Source organism: Falco punctatus (assembly GCF_963210335.1).
Source record: "Falco punctatus genome assembly, chromosome: 10".
Lineage (NCBI taxonomy): Eukaryota > Metazoa > Chordata > Aves > Falconiformes > Falconidae > Falco > Falco punctatus.
This window is the reverse complement of record NC_137590.1, coordinates 29,112,890-29,129,577: the sequence shown is the minus strand read 5'-3', so window position 1 is coordinate 29,129,577 and position 16,688 is coordinate 29,112,890. Positions and strand designations below refer to the sequence as shown.

General features: G+C 36.8%; 1 protein-coding gene across 16 annotated transcripts in view; it reads right to left on the bottom strand.

Moving 5' to 3' along the window:
* IRAG1 (inositol 1,4,5-triphosphate receptor associated 1) overlaps nucleotides 1-16,688 on the bottom strand; it is a 123,362-nt gene that overhangs the window by 63,494 nt on the left and 43,180 nt on the right. For 4 of the 16 annotated variants that reach the window (XM_080404694.1, XM_080404695.1, XM_080404691.1 and 1 more), the window contains 2 exons: nucleotides 15,392-16,260; nucleotides 41-161 (listed from right to left, as the gene is read on the bottom strand). The gene's annotated coding sequence lies outside the window, so the exon portion shown is untranslated. The other 12 variants (XM_080404698.1, XM_080404696.1, XM_080404699.1 and 9 more) reach the window with 11 other exon arrangements.

Genomic DNA, 16,688 nt, shown 5'->3' with positions numbered 1-16,688 from the left:
GAAGTAAAATTTAAAATGCAACCAGAAAGCTAGATATTACCTATCAGAGGAATTTAAGGACTGGAACCGTCCTAGTCAGCATAGTGCCCTGTAACACAGGTGAAGAAAGGATAGTGCAAATTCAGCAGGCTGATGCTTGGAATACTGTAGGCAGGAGCTTCCTGTTTCAAACATAAAAGAAATTTAATGTTATCTAGACAGAAAACGGTAGGTTTTTTTTTTTCATTTATTTAAGCAAAACAACTCCTCCCAAACAGATGATCAAGCAAAGAAGGAAAACAGGATGTTACCACAGGTTAATTTCTTTCAAATAAACACAGAATAACTAATCAGTGGCTAACAGACATGAAGTGCATAGTTTGCTTAAGAACAAACGAGATCTTATTCTGCCATTTTTTATCCTAGTTAACTTCAACAAAAAGGGCCCCTAGAAATTTCTAAAGTGAGCTGAAGGAGGCCAGAGGGGGAGTTCTTTAACTAGATCACCTTCTTTCTGGTTTTCTGAGCATCTGTTTAACGCTCCTGGTTTTCCCAATGTTATTTAAAACCCATGAAATCAAGAGGAGGAAAAATAGAAAAAGAAAAACCCAAGAAGGTGATCTGATCCATAAAACCAATATTTGCATACTCTGATTAATCTTCAGAAAGTCAGTCCAGTATTTCAGTATTTTGCTGTATATTTGCAAGAAAAAAATAAATTTATGATAGGTGACTAAAAGAATATCTAAAGGAGCAGGTGCGAGCGAGCAGTGTCTGTGATGTGGAATACCTGGAGTTTCATCAGCCTTAGAGCTTGCATATTGACCTTGTATATGCACAAAGGGGCATCATTAGTGGAGAAACCACCTGAGATGCAAGGAAATTTTCAGGGAACAGATTCTGGAGCCTCAGCTTCCTTCTTGAGATGGTCAGAAAGCATGACGGCCACTGTCTCTGGATATTACTTTATTCTCCCTGGCTGGGTTTCAAAACATCTGTTGCATAAGGGAAGTCTAATTAGAATGGCTGCCTCTACCTGGATGGCTGACATTTATTCACCATGGGAAGAGCCTGTCCACTAACAACATTCCCACGAGCCTGACTGACATGCCTGAAGGGCAGACTGAGTAGCGTCTAGAGCCTGTTCCCCGTGACTGTTGAAACTTCAGATCTTTTCCCTTCTAGGCATTGCAGCCTTGATGGAAAAATCTGCAAAATAGATGAGGGTCTGTTTTACAATCTAACAGTGCTCTGCACTACTTGGGAAAGAAGACAAACATATGGACTGTCACCAACTGTTAGAACTTAGTGTGAAATCACAGGAGAGTTATCAGCATGTAGCTTTCGTGATCTGTTTCACAAACATTCACAAAAGTTTTCCAAAATAAAGTTAAGACACCAGTGCGCAGACAGTTAGTTTTATAACCTACGTCTCTCTCTACATTAAGAAACAAGTTGTTTCTAAGCAGCTGAGCTAACAAAACCTGTTCTTTGGGTATTTTATTTTAATGATTTTGCATCTTATCTCCCTATAATAGCCTCACTTGTCTCCTAGTCTCCTGGAAGTTGGGAGGGACAAGAGACAGCATTTGCTGAGCCTGGTTTTAAGCTTCACACATGCCAGGTTGCCAGCTGGCAGCTCCAACAGAATCAATGATAATTTCAGCTCACATCAGAGCCTTTTCCCCTTGGAAGCACCAAGCTGGGTCTCTCCTCTCTTACCACACCACTGATTTTCACTTGTAGGAACATAATACTTTTGAGATTCTCTCTTGCCAAATTCAACAAGTTGGACAAGTTCAAAGGCTACTGGGAGGGAAGGGAGGGCAGGGAAGAAGGGGGAAGGATAGTTGGCTAACAACCAAAATAACAGCATCATTTTTATTCCAAGGAAAACAAGACCAGAAATAGATTTTGGAAAGAATAAATGCATAGCTAACACTTAAAGGAGCATAGTGGACTATATATACTGAGAAACGTGTCTCTAACCAATAGCCATATAGTTCTTTTTTCCTTGAAAAAAAATTTGGTAGCCATGTTGTCTGTTCAACCCTCCCTCTTGCCCCCTGCACTGCAAAAACTTTTGAAGCTGGTAATCAGTTTCAACCAAAGGTGGGTTGAACCCAGGGAATCGCAGGTACCAGGCAGTCTGCATTTCCATGGCAGATGCAAGTTCAGAGGTACAGCATCTAAGACTACACAGAATAGCTTTGAAATACTGAATAAACTGATGTCATAACAACTGTGGTGAGGGTGCTATACGTATAGGACACAGTTATAAGGAAAATCAGATTTCTCAATTTCAGGCACTTGACAGTTTCATGAAACATAAAAGCTACATTTTCTAAGTTTTACACATCTCTTCCTCCCATTGCCTTCTCCCCCTCCCCAATCAGGTTATTCACATAACCACACACTGTCAACAGTAGAAGTTACAAAATTGTAAATGAAGCACAAATTTGCAGATTTTACAGGCACACTATGTGTAACCATCTCCCAAGCTTGACATAAAAGATAATCATTGAAATTATAAGGAAAAGTTAATAAAATAGTATCAACAAATATTCATGGATCTAACACTTGGACTCCTCTATGAGATCTGCTAAAAAACCCCAACAACCAAACAACACACACACCCCACCCCCCGTAATCAGTCCTGTTGACATTTTTGTTTCAGAATAGACCCATCCGGAAGGTGATTGTCCAGTACCCTGTACAGAACAGTTGAGAAGGAAAGTAAACAGAATCTGCATGGAGCTTGAGAGAGACTCACACTTCCATGTGCACAGAAGTTTGTGCAGCTATAAAGCTACAAAATGTCAAATTTTTCAACAGTTAAAACCAAAATTATAATATTAAAGTTAAATCCAAAAAATGTTCAACATTCATTACAGAAAAATACTGTAATGAGGTTGCAAACACAAGCTACTTTGTAAAGGAAATGAGAGGAGTGCCACTACCTAACATTGCAACTCTTATTTTGAGAAAACCTATAAGCCATGTACATGGTAGCAATTTATTCACACTTCTTACAAAAATTAAATAGCTCAAATGTACTTAGACGTATTAGAGGACCTAGGTGTGCCCTCAAGCTAGAGTACCATAGTGCCTCTAAGAATCACTTCCTCTATATCTTTATCAGCGTAATGACCCCTGAACAAGAACATTAATCGCTATCTAATAAGTGAAAGAAAAACTAAAAATATATATTTCCACCACTAATACATTCTGGTAACAGACCTTTCAACTGAACTTCAAAGCATATGTTAAGGAAAATGCCTGAAATAATTGTGTGACTGTTGTGGATTAGCATATTAAAACTGAACAGCACACTGTTAGGCAGTTCAAGCCAATCTCACTTGAACCTTGAGGATTCTTCAAGCAACCAGGAATAAAGAGAACAGAACAGTTATATTGCTTTCAAACAAGACTCTAACTTTTCTGTCTTTTATTGCCTAACTTGTTCCTTAGTAGAAGAGGGAACAAGGCATAGAAATGGCTGGAGTAGCCATTCAATTCCCATAACTGAACTTATAGCTGCCAAAACAACATGCCTGCCTATACTTGTGATGTTTTATGAAGGAAGCTGAATTTCCTGGTGTCTTCCAGAAGCAACTATTCAAGACTTTGAGCCCCAGAGAGATGCTAAGGATTCCATTAGCTACTATTTCATTTCTTTTCTTTTTGATAGCAGGGCTCCCATAGCTGCCTCAGGAGGAAGGGCATTTCAGACTGACTATTGTAATGTTACAGAGAGGAGATTTACTCAGTTCATAGCACTCTGTATGCTAATATTCACATTTGGCATCATGGGACTGCAAGAATTCAGAGAAAAGTCAACATTTTCAGCAATTTCTCTTGCAGAGAAATGGGCAGTTGCTCAAAATATTGAGCTTTGTCACAGAAGTCATGAAGAAGCAACTGAATTAAGTAGGGATCCGACTGTCCATTTTGACAGAGACACATTGGGATTTATACAGTTAGGCAACATTTTGCTCACAGAGAACAGTACAGGGCACCTGGAACTATGTGGCAGCTCTGCTCTCTAACACACTGAGCATCTTTGTCATGTTCTCAGTTCCACAATCTCCCTGTCCCAGAAAGGGCTGGTAATGCACTATGGCAATTCGTACATCATTTTTGATATTTTTATTGCTATAGCAACTGAGTGTAGGCATTTAAACATAGCAACAGACTTTTTATAGCACTTTCTTGGATGTCAAAATGGCACGTTGTTTTATTTTCTAAGCAGATGCTCAGAAGATAAGTACAGAAGATGATTGTGCAGTACCCACCTTCAAAAGAAAGAAAAAAACCCTCCCAACTTCATACCCTCTGAATCACATAAACAGACAGTTAAGTGTAAGGCGTATTGTGAGTTTCAACGATTTTGTTCTGAGGAAGCATATCACTCACTACTACCCAAGAACAAGATCAGGTAAAAAACTTCACCGATTTGTGTGCATTTTGTAAGAAGATGTGCAAGACATTTACAAGGTCCTGCTTGAAAAAACTTTCTATCAACTCTGATCTTTACCTGTTAAGCACAGAAAAAGAGAAATTATCTTCATATTAAGTGGAGCCAAATTCTCAGGAGGAATCAAAATCCACTGAGACAGACCCGTAGTTCACACACACACAGACAAAGCTCCGCACATTCCAAATGTAGCAACAGTGATTTACTAGAAGTGAGAGTCTGACCTGCTATAGGTTTAAGGAAATACAATTCATCATTTTCATAACAAGAAAGGCTACTTTTCTCTGGTATAGTATTCTTCCCTGGGTCCCTTAAGTTCTGCATCATTTCTGCAATTGGTCAGTGACAACCACCACTTGGTGTTTAATGTAATTTCTGAACACATTCCTAGACTTGGGAATACCAAGCAGCAACAGGACAGATTTCCTGAGGAATCTTTAGGTATTATTCACCTTTCTGTTATGGTTTTATGTCAGGTTTTTTTATAGAATGGGGTGGTTGATGTTTGCCATATTACCGACAAAAAACATTTTAAATCTGTTAAACAGGAAATGTCAAAGACTTAAAAAAATGCAACAAGAAATGTCAAGAGCTTCTTAAAAGGGTGCAAGGTTGTTAATGTTCCAGTGAATCTATTCCATTAACCCGTAATATATGAGTTTTGGAAAGCACATTTTAATGCTGTGTTTTATGCAGGAGAAATTTCAAATAGGTCCCAAAAGCTCAACACACAGATAAAAATTGAGTTTTACACATTGAAGTTTTAGAAGATACCCCACAATTTCTTTCTTCCTGTCCCTCACAGAAATTTTCACTTAAAGCAAGATTGGGAGACTTGAAAACTGTTCTGTGTTTATGCGCTGCATTAAGTGTTTCAGAATTCCCAAGTAGCTTAGACATCCGCTTGGTTTTCTACAGCCAGCTCCACTGCCTAGTGCACTTAATAAAAACAGTTTTTAGAGCAATGCTGATAGTTATACCTATCAAAGAATAGGAATAATAAGTTTATTAAGTGCAACAGCCCTCAGGAAAGTCAAGATGAAAGGCACAACTATACTTTAATAGAGAACTAAGCACTATATTTACATTTGCTTCCAAGATCTTTCCAGTCTGAGATTATGTGCAGAACATCAACTCGACTCAGCACCTCCTCCTGGGGCAAACTCCACCCTCCATTGTGACTAGGCTCCTAATTATATCATGCTAATTTCATGAGCCCAGAGATCAGTCAGATTCATTCACTATTTGTAAAGAAAAACATGAAAAATGCAGTGGCAGTAATTGTGAAGCATGTGTGCGTTTTTATACTCGTTAAATTATTTCCCTTCCTCTCAACAAGCTCTCCTTCAACTTATGATTAGACACTTTATTTTCAATTTTTCTATTCAGCAGTCAGATCACAGTTCAGCACAATTTTGGAAGCTTTAGCAGGAAACATTAATCAACATATAAGGCTTTATTATGTTCTACTGCCTGCACACATACACCCCACCCCACCTCCCAAAAAGGCATTTTAGAGACAGTTCAGAGAAACTGGGGGAACATTTGAAAATCAAATAGTGGATTTTCCTTTTCCAAAATTACAGAAAAAGATCTCATTCTACAGATCTTACCATTGGTTAATGAATCCCTCTAAATCAAAAATAAGATGGACAAAATTAGACCCACTGGTCCTACTCAAATTCTCCTAGATTTCAGACTCTTATTTCCTGCTAAGTAACACAGCCTGTACCTTAGTGATGTTCACTAAGACCCTGATCTGGCACCACTGAAGTCAACGGAAACTTTGCTGATGATTTCAAAAGCAAAGGCTCAGAGCCAAATTCCCCATGTATAACTTCAGTGTTACAATACATTCTGCAGTATTATATAAACAAGCAATAATTTTGCTCTGAAGGCAAGCCCCTAGCCCAAAGCAATTGTTGTACTTGACCCAGCAGCACAGAATTTCTACCATATATTCATTTCCAGGATGAAAAAAACCTTACAACTGGTAATAAAAAAAAAGTACAACTCCTACATAAAATGCTTCCCCCCCACCATTTTTTATTATATCAACTTTTCAGCTTCTTTGCTTTGTTCAGGAATTGCAGTAGCTAGCCCAGCAGACACCCTTTTACAGCCATGAGATTGCTGGTCTGTTCGGACAACCACCAAATATATATACATGTAAATTAGGGGACAGCACAGTGATTCTAAGTATAACTTTGTATCATGACAAAACACCACAGAATAGCATTAGCTGGGGAAAGAAAATTTCGTTTTTACATACACCCTTGACATAGGTTTGCTGCCAGGTTTTCACGTTCCCCTCCCTGCCCATCTCATCCTCCCCTCGCCAAGCAATCCATATTAGCATCAAAAAAATAAATCATGTTTTACAGGCCTTACTTGCCCAAACCCACAGGTGATCACATCTACAATATTACAGATCTCAGATGACTTCTGATCCCTAAAGACTTTGGAGTTTGTACATTCTAAGGTACAATCTGCTAAATTCTAGCAGACGGTAAGGTATTCTTGATTTCTGCTATTAGTTGGGGGGAGAGGTGGTCATTGTTTGTTTTGTTGTTAAGTCTAATACTTAAGAAATTTGGCAATTCCTAATTAAAAGCAAGTTTCTCAAATTATTTTTCAGACTGTAAAACTAACGATAGACACATTGAAATAAACACAAGTAAAGAAAAAGAAAGAAAATACCTATTACATCTGCCTGCTGAAGAGGATTAAATCCAGGGATGCTGTTAGAGCCCAAGCTCTACAACAAAATCTGAGGCTGCAAGTCCACTTGCTCCAAGTATCAAAACCCTCTCTCTTTTCCAGAATTCTTAGGACCTCCTCTTCAGGGAGAAAAACTGAGTTATTATTTCAAAGTGCTACAATAAAAGTCACAGTCTTAGTTCTCTGTAACATACCACTACACATGTACATAAGCAGTAATTCATGTCTTGAGTCACTAGTTTATAAGCTTACAGAGATCCATCACCCACTCAGATTTCCTTTCTGTCAGTGATACTGAGATCCAAAACATCTCTTTGACCCACTTTTCAAAGGAAGTACAAGAGGAGAACACATCAGAAGGATATTATTCTGCTTAGTTTACAGGAAGGCTGCAAGTTAGCACAGAAAAGAGATATCTGTCTCAAATCCCCCAGATCTTTAAATAACCCACAAACCTTGAAACAGCAAGGAATTTCTTTCCCCTTCCACTCACAAGCCATTTAATGCTTCTTTTTCCCGGTCTTATATGCTTCTCTAAGAACAGGAAATAGATGAGGCAAGGTAACTCCATGACATGTAAGGAACATACACATATGACCCTTGAAATGAGAAGCTTTCGCATCTGTCTCTTCTCAGAATCAACTCCCTACACCTCAGTTACCACACTCTGTCTTATCCAGCTTTTCAATAAGTGATTTGACACCATACTACCATTAAAAGCTGATCAGAAAGCACACTGATGCAAAGGAGGATGCAAGAAGCTGGTGCTAAAGATCTGAACTGTGAATCTAGCTGCTAGATAATTCTTAACTCCGCTGCTTTGGTTCCAGATAAATAGGGCTATAGTTACTTAAACTGACTTAAACATACAAAAAGATAGGAGGTAGGGAGGCCTGTAGGTTTCACATCCACAGCCAATGTAAAGCTTAATCCAGAGGGATGCAAAGTAGGTGGGTTTATATAAGTTAAATACATTGATAATCCTAGGTACTTTATCATAGTGCTGATGTTAACACACAATTTTCACTACATACAAATGAGCAACCTGTACTTTTTAATTAAATTGCACTTATTGTCGTCATAACATCTTTACTGAAGATAAATTTACACATAGGCGCTATATAACATATTCTAAGTTACAAAATAAAAAAGGTTTGTATTGAATAAGAACAATAGTTGCTGAAATGCTACAAGATACCATATATTAGAAATACATACTTAGTTCAGACATGGAGAAGTTAGACATAGATTAGTTATTCTAGTCCATATGCAAATTGAACATAACTCATTAAATATTAAACACCTAAATACCATATAAAGTTGCACATCCTTGCACAAGTTGAAGGGGCATTACAAGTAAAGTAACACATTAAACATCAGCAAATCAGAATGAGTGCCTTTGAAGGCTAGAAAATACAAGAAATTTAAGAGCAGCGACTCTCTAGTATCCAACATTTAATATATTGACTGTTTCTTAATTTCCACTGTTAGTTCTCATAAACTTAGAATTCTATGAGTTGTATCCTTAGCTTATTAATATCCAAGTTTGGTATAATTGTTGATTTGGGATATAATTGTTGATTTGAAACATGAAGGTCAGCTAGGAGATTAACCTAAAAGTACTAAGCTGTTCACTAGTGACAGAAAAAAAATAAAAGGAAAATTAATTACAAGTTTTGCAACCAGATTTGAAATGTTTTAACAAGTAACATTCATTTATCACGGTCTCTGGAAGCTGGACGAAGTGAACTTTTGTTAAAGTAAACACCACATCTACCATATCAAATATAAATGCAGTAACTGTTAGCACTTGCAGGAACACTGCCTATGCTCAAAACTCTAAATTCACCCAATCTTTGCATAGCATAAAACCCACTGTCTAATTACTCTGCAAAGACAGGAATTCTCTGATGATTGTAGAGAATTTTTCACCAAATGACACCATACTATATACAAATTGAAAAAAAATCAGCTCACTAACACAAATTATTACTAATATGAGTTAGTAACTGAAACCTGAGTCTTCAGTTTCAGCTATCATTTCCTTCTACTGACCTCATTCTTTCATGTTGTTTACATACTGCTGTCTGGAAAAAGAAAAGCTTAACATACACATCAGTAAAATAAAAAAGTGGTTTTATTTGCCAAGAAAATAAAATATACTTCAATGCATAGTGCCTACCAAACAGCACAGATAAAAATGAAGACTGAAATATCATCAAATGTAAATATTGTGATTTTTCATACTAAAGCAAAAATGCTTTAACATTTGAAGGTAGCTTCCCCCCCCCGCCCCCCTCCCCCCCCCCCCCCATGTACAGCATTCCTATTAGACACAACTTCATGGTATGAATTTACATCTAATAGGATTAAAACCAACCACACACTATATAAAGAAATGGCTCTGGAAATGCCTTTTTAAAACATAGGTTCCAGACATAAATAGGTAATCCATCAAAACGAACAACTCCAGCACCGTTAAAAGCAAGCATGTGGGAAGGAAAGTCATACAATAAAAAAATAAATAAAATCTGTTCCGTATCTGTTTCTCTATAACATGTACTGCTGTGCTAAGAGTCTCTAATGGTTAGCACAATACAGATAGAACAGTATCTGTGAATCAGGCTGCCTTGAATTGCTGACTACATACCTTTATTAATCAGGTCTCAGTATAATTAACACAGCTTTTTCTTTTTCATTCTTGTATATCCCCAAACAGTACACAAGAAGAACTCTGCTTCGTTAACTACACCCACTTTTTAAGCAGCTAAAAACTGAAGAAGAGGTAGAATTTGAAGGGGGTGGAGGGTAAGAGGTAGAAAGAACCAACTACTCGGTATCACAACAGCAAGGTACTGTACCTTTAAGGAGGAAATACTGTTCCGTTCTGTTTCACAGCTGAACGAGAGCTTATTCTCGGGTATAGAGATGACTTACCTAAAACTTCAGTTATTCCTCTTTTTCCCCTTAGGCCAGCCTCTCTTTCACTCTTGGGAGCTTTTACCATTTAAGGTCAAAGTTACATCTGGCTCTAGTAACTAAAGCTGAAGCAATTTTTAACTCAGAGATACAACAGGCTGTCTAACATTAGAATGAGAGTTTAAATTTAAAGTAACTCTTCAGAAAGCCTCTTTCTTGCCTCAGAGAATTACAGAATAAAAGGCTTTCCTATTCTGGCATAAGTACTCTGAGTAAACATGATGCAGACATCCCATTAGCATTCCTCAAGTTCACTGCATATAAGGCTCTACTTACTCATTTCTGATTAAAATGGGCAAGTAGGAAGAACAGATGAAGTAGTTTACATCATGGTATGTAAATCCTTAGAATTTTTTACTGAAACGGTTGCTACTATTTTTCAGTCCCCCGTCCTCCCCCCTTTGTTTGGTCAGAAGGAGTCTAAATTAGAGAGCAAATACAAGGCATGTGAACTTTTAAAGAACATTGGCTTTGGTCCAGTCATGGGCTCTGCTCTCCACTTGGAGAATATGAATAATTTCCATTGAAGTCCACAGAAGTTGCCTGCATCCCATTAGAGAACGTAGCTACAAACGGGGCATGAAGACAGCAAAGAAACCCAAAACATTTACCATGCTATATTCAGGTACCTGCAGGAGAATCACATGCATGTGATTCAGAGCTCTCAGCTCTCAAACAGGCATAGATCTTACTCCAGCCCTTCAGCCAATTAAGATTTATAAGTATTACAGTTACATCCATGGATATTAAAACTTCTGCTTATGCCAGGTGCTGTAAAGTTATTAAATATACGCAAGCCAAACCCCGTCCAAAAAACCTTTTACAAGTCAATTAGAGACAAGAGAGCTGAGGGTGGGAAATGTCAAAACATTGCACCAGAACTTATGTAAAATTATTAGCTAGTACTTTTGAGGGGGCATATTAGGGCTGCTTTAAGAGAATGGAGCAAATGAAAAAACTATGTTAGCTTCCTTTTGATAATGGCTAGTAAGACCAGCAAGGCATAAACAGATCAAAGGAAAGTAAAGATTTGACGATTCAACTTGGAAAGCACACTCGATAGGGGAGGGGTGCATGGAAACATGAGGACATTTGTAGAAGTGGGCAAAGATGAGCTGATTGCAACATAGCACAGTCCTTGTAACATAAGGAAATAAGAGGCTTGGCACCTCATTTGTGCCCTGTCAGGCTTAAGCTTGCATTAGGAAGCCCATTATTCTATGCTTAAGACCATTCTTTGCCCCCAAAAATAACATAGTAAAAAAAGTTCTGAAAAAAAATTCCCAATATAGGCATTTATGCTCGATTCCAAGATAATGGGAGCAGCTAGGTGTTTTAAAAACCATTTCAGGTTTTGATGCCCTTGGTCCACTTTGCACTATTACTGGCTCTCTGACAAGATGTTTTAAAATATCTCCTTTCATCTCCCTGAATTACTATTTTATTACCCACAAACTCAAGTTCTGAAATATTCTGTTGTGGCTCAACACGGTTAGTCTTCCATCTAGTTCTCTGCAACTACAGAAGCCTTACTAGCATCTGTAATTCATCATTTTTCAATTTTATTTTTTTCAGAATTTTCAGGCGACAAGTATAGAACATTTCACTTGTCTGCAATGGAAGTTGTGTTTCTCTTAAATCTGCATGCATCCCCTTCATAGCAACAACTGCTTTGAACCCTGTTTGGGCAAGAATGAGTTTATTACTGCCTTTTAGTGCTACCATTCTCTGGGAAATAAAACTTTTCAGTTAAGTTGCTTGTCCATTGGTCTAGCATCCTATAAACACTGTTGGCAAAATTTAGGCTAAATTTGTTACAGTAACGGAGTTCTCAAAATATTTTCAAGTTCTTACTAGAAACTTCATGAAGCCAGTAACTTGTAAAGGAGATTTAAGCCACTAGCCCTGCTATGGAAGCAACCTATAGCAACAGAGTTTCAGTTCTATTTTGTTTGGCCCATCCACTTGTACCACACAAACATGATCCCTACTTTTTAGGTAGTATTTAGGGGACATATAAAGACCCTGGAGGTACTCACAAGAAGGGGAAAATGATGCTTCCATCATTCTTGAGCTCCTGAAACTGCCTGTACATTTTTGTATCCTATAGCATGCTCAATGCTTTGGCAAGTGCTTTGCCCATAGATTGTTTTAACGTGAATGATCTCTGGTCAAATGCAGGTGAAACCTGCTAGCTAAAAAAAATCTAAGTTTTTGAATGAGGGAACCTTAGCATCTTAAAATTAATTATTTTAACTAGATTGTTAAAATTGTATAAGGCGACATAGTAACATATAATATATAAAAATTTTTTTTCATAGGGCTTTTTTGTTTGCTTGCTCTGTTTTTGTTTTTTAAGATCTGGTGATGCCATCTTCTTTTAAAACATTCTAATACAAAGGGCTGGCCACAAACAGCAGCAGGAAACACACACACCCCTTCTCACATAACCCAACATATTTGATGTATTATGTCGGTGTATTCCCCAGGAATAGCATGAAAATATTCTTTCATACATATTTTGAAGTATTTTAGAGTAGTTAGATACTGTTTTCTGAGGAATACATATGGCTTGGCAGTGGAATGTATGCGCCCCCACCAGTTAGCTTCCTGTTTTCTGGATTTTCACAGCTCTGTGACTTATGAAAGAAGAGTGCAGTCCATATCATTGCCAAGTTTTATAGTTAGGCTCCCTAAGTTTAAAGATTTTTACTTGTGATTTTACCTTTAAGATTTTACTTTAAAGATTTTACCTTTGAAAAGATGAACACAAGCACTAAAACCCTGGTCATACTGAAATAATTGCGAGTTCTGCCTCTAGGGCTGAAATATAGGTAAGAATTCATGCAGGAGCTTCGTTTTTGGGGCACAACCATTTTCAAGTGCAAACTCTGTTCGAGCAAATAAGTGATCTTGCCACACTTTTTCCCCTGCTTCTCCTAGGTTTGGCTTTAATTGGCTTATTTGGGTAAAAACAGCAGTAGGTGTTTTCATTTGAGCTTTTGAGGGGCTCAGGATAAAGCCATAAATTCTCAACCTATGTACAGAGTAACGCCTAGAAAAGAATTCTATAGAGAGTATTCCACTATTATTTAGAAGAATTTATGCGTCAGGACTTTAAAATAAATTACATGGAAAATATTGCTTCTTATCATTTATGCCTATACATAATTGACATCCATGTGATAAAGAAGCATGTTATATCTGACAAAATCTAAGTGGTAAGACATGACTACATGCTCTATTCTTTATTCAGTGACTGAAGTACAAAGATTATTAATCAGGCATGCTAAAAATTTGCAACAAAAGTGATACTATTTGCATATAAAAATGGAGTTCTATGACATTATTTTTCCTATTTCATGTTAAAAACATCCCAAAATATTTTTACCAGTTAAGACTTTTGTCCTACCACATCTAGAATGCATTTCTGTCAATCTCAGGTCTACCTTACAAATGCCAAAGAGCACCGTTGATTTTGTTTATTGAATCAATTGTATTAGCCATCCTCAACATCTTATTTCTCCTCAACTTTATGGAAAAACTAGTTAACTGAGTTTATGCCTAAGATTTCCTGTGTGCCTTTGTTTTCTTGCACAGAATTTTCCTGCTAGTTTAAATATTTAATCTTGCATCAGATTTCTGGGTTTTGTGGCTTTCAGGCTTATTTGTTGCTACTGCTATAGTGCACACAGAAGTGGAAAGTTGCCTTGTCTTACATGCTGGCATTCATTATGCAGATCTCATTAATCTTATCTGCCAGCTTCATCCAGACAGGAGAAAAAAAAACCCCAAACAACAAAACTGAACAGGTCTGGTAAGTACGTACTTTACAAAAAAATACACAAAGCAAAACGTGCAATAAGCCTTCTACATCTGGGACTCACTCATTGTGCTCAATACTAAATCCCAAACGCAATCTAGAATACTTGAACTAAAATTGGTTCACCAAGGTGGTATTAGTAAATATTCACCATCACTCAGCGTGCAGCTATGCCAGATTATTTATGCAAAATGTAACAAAACTTTATGATACTTCTAATGTTTACACAGCAACTTTTATAGGTGAGTCTTCTGAAGGCAGACATTTTGCTTCCAAATTTCTACAGCAAAAGAGAAGCACTTCATATCAATCAGAAATTTTAAGTTAAAAGTATATGCAATTGCAGAATAAAATAAGAGCCTGCAGAACAACATATGGAGACATATGCTAGAGCCCACTCATCTTAAATAAAACATTTATATTGACAACATTGTAAATAAAGTTTGCTTTGAGGTCATACAGATGAACCTGTAACTAGTCCATGTTATGCAGAAAAAATTGAGAATTTGGTAGTACTTAAAGTGCTTGCAAAAAACCTACTATTAATTAAGTTATAAAGACTCTTTATTTATATAGCTAACATTTTTCTCAGTCTCAAAACAGGTAGTTAATCATCTGTATATGAGACACAGACAAAGAGTCCAAAAACCAAAATGTCAATCTGTTTACTAGCATTCATTGTCAGCTAATCAATAAAATCATCCAAACTGACAAACACAATTTAAATGGCCAAGTCTGTGGAAAAATGTTACACAAAGCATTTACCACTGTATTTTCCTTTCCTAAGTTTTTTGGGTTTTTTGTTTGTTTTGTCTTGTTTCTGCCTTAAAAAAGTGGTTTTAAAAGTGAAGTTTCAATAAAAGCACCACATGAAGATTGTTATAATAGTTTACAGGGAAAGCAAAACAGTATCAGAAATTTAAACCTTTGTGGGCAAGGAAGTTATTGTGTTTCCACGCCCTTAAAATTAGCCTGCCAAGAAGCTAAATATAATCAAATACTTTTTAGCACACACAGTCTTCCAAGGTCATTGATGCATTTCACTTAGCCTAATGAACTGCTTTGTGAGGTTCAGCTTTAATTTCTGCTAATAGTAATCGAAACCTTAGCATACGTACAAGTAATGTGTTTAATACGCTGTTAAATGAAACCTTTTGGGAAGGTGATCCAAATGAAAAAAACTGCACTCACACTTTTGATATTTTTGAAGTGTAAAAGCACTCCATTGTCAATCAAAGAAAACATTCCAGAATTCTGGACACAATCACAGCCACTGGTCGAGTATCTATCCATAGAGAACCATAGGCAACACCTCCCATCAGAGTTCTCTCTCTGTTTTACAATAACTTTTCTGGGGATCTTTTTAGAAACCTGTTGAGATTAGTGCTCACTGTGACCAAGTTCCATCTTACCTTCTCTGTGAGAAGTTAGGCAGAAGTGAAGAACTAGGAGACAAAAATTGCAAAGGATGACAGGCTTCTCCTTCCACATGGATATACGCACATATAGCAGCATACTACTGTATTCAAAAATACAAGGGAAAGAGATTATTAGTACACACTAATCTAGGCCAAAATAGTAAAGTTATACTTCTTTCTGAATTCAGTGTTCATATTGAGGTTTGGACTTCCTATCATATACCAGTCTAAGAAAAGGGAAATTAAAATATTGCAAGAAGATACTTTAATTCATAGCAAGAAAAGGATGACTTTGCTTTTTCTTAGGAAAAGGATGCAAGACATATTTTTTAGGCTTTAAGCTGACATTACCTTCCTGAATTAATCGTAAATAACAATTCTTAATCACATCTGAAACTTGGTATCAATATATATCATACCCATATTGAATGCTTGCAGACTCAAGTAACAGCCCTAGGTTTTAAGAATTAGTTGTGGGTGAAGAGTACATTTACCACATGGTAAAAATAAACTTATCAGGAAATAACGTGGGAAGCTTTTATCAGGGACACAGTAAGTGATCTCCATTCCTACAGCAGAAAGTAAAAATAAGTACAAACCCTGACCAGAGATTGATTTGGGTTAATACTTTTCAATGCTGGAATTTTGACTCTTTGTCATTTTTTCTAAAATTCCCAAGTATCTTGTGGAAAAAAAAAAAAAAAGGATAGAAATCTTATTCCACCTCTACCAGTAGAATCCTAGAGAAAAGCTTTAACTCACATTTTTGTTGATCAGATGACTGCTGCTGCCGGACTGTTACAGGGTTCATGGAATTGTTTGTGTCTTTTTATTTCTCCTTAGAGAAGTTTAATATAGTGCACCTAAAAGCAAACAAAAGAGTATCAATAGGAATGTCCATAGATAAAATTATCTGTCACTTTCCATTGTAACATTGCAGTTTTGCAGTTTCAGTTATTTGAGATATGACAACATTGAGATCATTTGCATAAACATGACTGGTTTCAAAACAGTGATTTTCAGCCAGCATGGTTTAACTGATTCCCCCAGGAAGAGATCTAAGATTTGTTATATATGCTGAATATATGTAAGAACATTTTTGGAAAATTTTAAAGAAGTTACTTGATGTTTTACAGAAAGGGGATTCAATCTGTAGATGTGACCATGACTTTTGCTTGTCCTTTGGAATTATCCATTTTTTTTATTTTTTATTTTTTTAAAGTGTCAAATAACACTCTTCTACTAAGTACATGATAAGAGTTTGGCCGTTTCAGAATACAGCATTGATTCA